The sequence below is a fragment of the Tupaia chinensis genome, unplaced genomic scaffold (genome assembly GCF_000334495.1).
Source record: "Tupaia chinensis unplaced genomic scaffold, TupChi_1.0 Scaffold000303_1, whole genome shotgun sequence".
In the NCBI taxonomy this organism is placed as follows: Eukaryota; Metazoa; Chordata; class Mammalia; order Scandentia; family Tupaiidae; genus Tupaia; species Tupaia belangeri.
In genome coordinates, this window is record NW_006159793.1 from 1569601 (window position 1) to 1574513 (window position 4913).

At 56.3% G+C, this 4913-nt stretch overlaps 1 protein-coding gene across 4 annotated transcripts in view; it reads right to left on the reverse strand.

The window, feature by feature from the left end:
- PDGFRB (platelet derived growth factor receptor beta) overlaps nt 1-2747 on the reverse strand; it is a 39429-nt gene extending 36682 nt beyond the window's left edge. For all 4 annotated transcript variants that reach the window (XM_014588746.2, XM_014588745.2, XM_027772815.1 and 1 more), the window contains exon 1: nt 2288-2747. The gene's annotated coding sequence lies outside the window, so the exon portion shown is untranslated. The remainder of the gene's footprint in view (nt 1-2287) is intronic.
- Nucleotides 2748-4913: the final 2166 nt, after the last annotated feature.

Here is a 4913-nt window from a genome sequence, read left to right on the forward strand (position 1 = left end):
GAACCGCTGGTGCTCTCTGCTCGCATCTGTGGGCAATTAGGAGTCCCGGTTCTTCTTCCCACCAAGGAGGGAGGGCTGCCTGGCAACTACTTACTGTCTAGGAGGGTGCCAAGCAGATGGTCTCCTTCCTCTTTCAGGACCGAGCCAGGGCCCAGGCAGACCTCTGGGAAGTCAGACCTGAGGCTGCACTTTTGTAGGGAAGATATTGAAGCCAAGAGCAGCCTCCGCAGGGTCAGAGACTCACCCCTGACCAGGACCTGTCTGGTAGTGTGGCGTTTATGGCTTTGGCTTCAGGCAGTTCGAGGCCTGAATACCAACTCCACTAACTGTGTGACCCTGGGACAGTCACTTCACGGCTCTGAGCCTCAGTTTCCTCATCTGCAGAATGGGGGTAATAACTCCAATGAAAACGCCGTGCTCTGAGGATCGCGAGGCGTGTGAGGTTCCAGGCTCTGTGGCTGCAGGGAGGTGATGCAGGCTGTCATGAGGACCTCAGGTTCTGTGGACTGAGGGCCTGCTGCCTGGAGACAGGGGAGGGCCGCACGACTTCAGGAGATCTTGCTAGAGGTCTGCACTGTGGGGTCACAGAGGCCAGCAGAGACAGAGAGGGACCGGCTTGCCCACAGTCACAGCATGCTAGGGGAGGAGTGCTCACGACATCCTGGGAGGACACCTGGGAAAGGCAGGTGGTCTGGGTTCTGCTCTCACGCTTAGGAACAGAGGTCAGCAGTTCCTCCTCTTTCACCAGTCCATGTTCTCGGCCCCAGCGCCCACCCAGGGTCAGGCACTGTGAGCGGAACACAAGCTGGGGAAGCCCGGGCCTGAACAAGCTTCGAAGACAGGCAAGAGGAGAGGGCCAAGTGACAGACTCCAGCGATGAAGCATGTGGCAAGAAATTGGAAGTCTGGGGCGCGGTGGCTAAGAGTACTGGACTCTTAGATGGCTGACCGTGGTTCGAATCCCAAACCTTGTGGTTTGCTTTCTCACTTTCTCTCTCTCTCATTCTGTCTCTCTGTGGTCAAATTAAAATAAATAAATAAATAAAAGTTAAATAAGATCAATCTAAAAGAAAGAAAGGAAGGAAGGAAGAAAGAAGTTGGAACTCTGGAAGAATCCAGGAAGGCTTCCTGGAGGAGGCAGAGTAGGAAGGGTCCATTGAAGGAAAATGATGAGGAAGGGCATTCCAGCCAAGAGGAATGCCCACAGGCAGAATGGTACAAATTCCTTCTGGGAATTCTGGAATCTGGTAGGAACAAAAGGCCCAAAACTGGAGTAATGAGGCAGGGGACACTCACAACACCTCTGAGCTCTGCCTCTGGTTAGCTGAGTGGCTACCATTCCATGACTGTGGCGAACCCCCATTTCCTCTTATGAAAGCAGGTAAAAACAGCCCCTACCTTTGGGGTGCTGGAAGTCTTACAGGAGACCATTCTCCTAAAGCACTCAGCACAGTCCCGACATGCAGTGAGGGTCGGCCGGTGGCAGCCACTGTGAGGAGTTGAGGCTTTCTACAGGCACTGGGGAGCCACAGTAGAACTCTGGGCAGGGGTGGTGTGATCCGATGGATATTTTTGTAGGGAATGACAAGGGCCAAGTCCAGAAGGAGGGAGACAGTGAGGAGGCCTGAACAGCCGCCTGGGACCAAGAGAAATAGCCAGGGGCTGGCCCCCTCTTCACGCAGGACCCCACATCTGACAGCCACCTTCCGGACCTTCAGCCTTAGCTGTATGACCACTGGGCCGGGGTTGCCATCCCCACTCACCCTAGAACTTTCTGAGCCACTGAGGGTTTGGAGGATATCTTAGGAATCTGGAAAATTTGCAAATCTATTTAAATCCCCAAAGGTTGCTTGGCGGCTTCCTGGCCTAGAGCCAGATTCTTAGAAACAAGCTTGGGCCAAGACATGGGGGCCCAGGTCCTGAGGTGCCGTCCTCTGTCCATGTATCCTGCTTGTCACCTCCTGACTCCCCATCTGGCTCCTCTCAGCTCTCCCCTGCCATGGATTGCACTGCACTTTGGACGCCCCCATGCAGCACCCTGATACCTCTGGGGGACACTGGACGAGGGCAGGGGGCAGCAGAGTCGAGGACGCAGAGGCCAGCTATCCCAGAACCAGAGAAAGGGGAGGACTGGCTCCTCCAACCCTGACGTTACCCACCGCTTTCCAGCCTCCCATCTGGTTTTGTTAAAAATATTTTCCATTTTTTTACCTACGGCAAGAAGAGGTACAGTCTGGAGCAAGGGGACAGGGCACAGGGCTGGGATTCCCACCTCTCTCAGCTCTTACCTTACTGATGGCTTCTGGGCTGTCACCCCTTCCAGGAAGTCCTCCTTATTGCCTTCTCATTATCAGAAAGACCTTACTTAACCCCAAATGGACTATAGCGAAGTGGAAAGGCAGAGAAGTCCTTTGAGGTCTCCTAGAGACTCTGGAGGAGAGGGAGATGGTGCTGCAGGGGCGCGGAGCCTGCAGGGATGAGGAGCGGCCCAGCTGCTCCTCACTCCCAAAGCATCCTCCGGGTGGAGCTGAGTTGCCAGGAGGGGCGGTCCGGGTCTGGCCCTCTGTGTCAGGCAGGGCACAGGCTCCAGCCGGGGCTGCACGGAAGAGCCCGGCTCTCTTCCTCGTTGGTCCCCTCCTATCTGGCTCCAAGTTGCTCACAGAGCGAGCAGTCCCGGGTCCCAGATGGGCGGGCAGGGACTGGCGTCCGCTGGCAGCCCCAGGAGCTCACACCACTGTGGGCTTCCCTGCCCTCCCCACTTTGGGGGAAAGGCTGCAGGGCCGCCTCTGATTGGCCCAGCTGGGAGGAGGGGGGCGGCGGGGCAGGGAGGGTGGACGCGTGCGTCTGTTTTCAATTTCAGGGTTTCCTCCCCCCTCTCTCTTTCTTTTCCCCCAAGTTTCTTGTTTTTCTTCCTCTTTTTTCCTCTGCTCGCTCCCTCCGTCGCCTGCTCTCAGGATATGAAGGGATGTTTAGAAATTCCACAGCCCACGCCAGTCGCTGAGTCACTTTTATAAAGAGTGGCCTGGCCTTACTTGCCTGATGCCTGTCTCGGTGGCACCCACCCCTTGCCATGGCACCGGGGGGAGGGTCCTTTCTCTGAGCCTCAGTGTCCCCAGCTCTGATCATCCGTCCATTCACGCATCGACCACCGTACGAAGCACCTCGAACATGCCGGAGACCTCGAGGTGCAGGGCACGGCGCTGAGGGAGGTGGTCCCTGACCCCAGAGCACACAGGCAGCCAGAGGGACATGGGTGGGCAAGGAGGGCCCTGGCGGGGGCCCTGGTGGGAACCCTGGAGGGTGCCCCGGCCACCAAGCGTACCAGTGCGCTCAGAGTGACACCTAGCTGATTAGAGGAGCACTTCTGCAAAGAGGTGACTTGGAAAAGATGGAAAGACCCTTCAAGAGCATCAGTCTCTGTTCAGAAGGAGAAACCAAGAGAGGGAAAGGGAGCCGTCCAAGGTCACTCAGCACAGTTCTTCAGGTTTCTAGGGTTTTTTTTTTTTTTTCTTTTGAGAGATTTTCGCTATAGGGTGCATGTGCTCGCCAGACAGACAGAGAGAGACATTAGAGACACAAAGCGAGAAATCACTCCCCAGGGGGCATGGTCACGCCACAATCCCTTCTCCTCCATTCTCCTCTCTGGATTTTGGGCATGCACACACATGTGCCTGGTGTGTTTCAAGCCACTGGGTCCAGGACTCAAACTGCAGTTGACCACATGGGAGTCTGGTGCTTTAACCATCCCACGACCTGCTGGCCCCTCGGAGTCCTTTTAAAACAATGCCCCTTGATATCTGAGGGCATGGCCATCACCCTTTGAGGGGGAGGAGTTTTCTTGCTTTCTGTCTCTGGTGAGCACACACACCCTATGGCAAAAATCCTTCAAAAAAGTTTTAAAAAAAATTATTAACTTTTAAAATTTTATTTATTTACTTATTTTTATTTGACCAGAGTGGGACAGAGAGAGAGAAAGAGAGAGAGAGAGAAAGGGAAAGTGAGAAAGGCAGCTGCTGGGTCCGGGACTCAAACCGTGGTCGGCCATGAGAGAGTCCAGTACCCATGCCACCTGTTGGCCCTCTCAAAAAAATTTTAAAAAAGACTTCAAGAGTTGAGCTAAGCATCCCCTGCTCCCATTACCACATACCCAGGGAAACTGAGTCCTGCGTGGTGGTGGTGAAAGTGTCCTAGGCCACCCACCTGGTGACCCAGCAGCCTAGTTCTGCACTTCTGTCTAACCCCTTTCCTCCCCAGGCCCCCAGGCTCACGGAGCAGGGCACTGGCCTGACCCGAGGTTCCATGCCCACCACAGTAACCCACCTTGCAATCATTTCCCGGTCTTGTCCCAGGCAGGATTGCCCAGCACAGCACTGGAGCTGGGCCACAGGGGACTAGAGAGCTCAGACTGGCTCTAGGCCACAGGATGGGGACCAGGAGAGTCTCGCACAAGTGGGGACTGGCCCGTTAGTGTGGCAGCGGGGTCATTAAGTAGGGGAATGTGGTGAGACTCCACAGAGCACAGGTCAGGCCCGGAAACACCAGCAGACATTTACGACGGTCCTCCCAGCATCCGCCTTGGCCATGCATCTCTGAAGCCGGGCTTGGGCTTGTGCCCCAGGAAGAGAGTCAGGAAGGCCCAGCTGCAGACTTGCTGGGAGACCTTGGATAGGTCCTTTGTCCTGCCTTGGCCTCTGTTTCCCAATCAGTGCGTAACGGGGATGGGCTCGCTGTGCTGGCCCTGGGATGCTCTCTGCGGTTTCCCGCAGAGGTGGACTCCGGCTAGGGAGAGGAGGCTGGCAGGCCCTCGGGCAGGGGTATGGCTGGGGGTCAGGGATGCAGCACAGGGGGAGGGGGCGGTCGGTGGCAACTCCCCGGGGAAACTGGGGGGCGGCGGGTTTCGGGCCCGCCCGACCC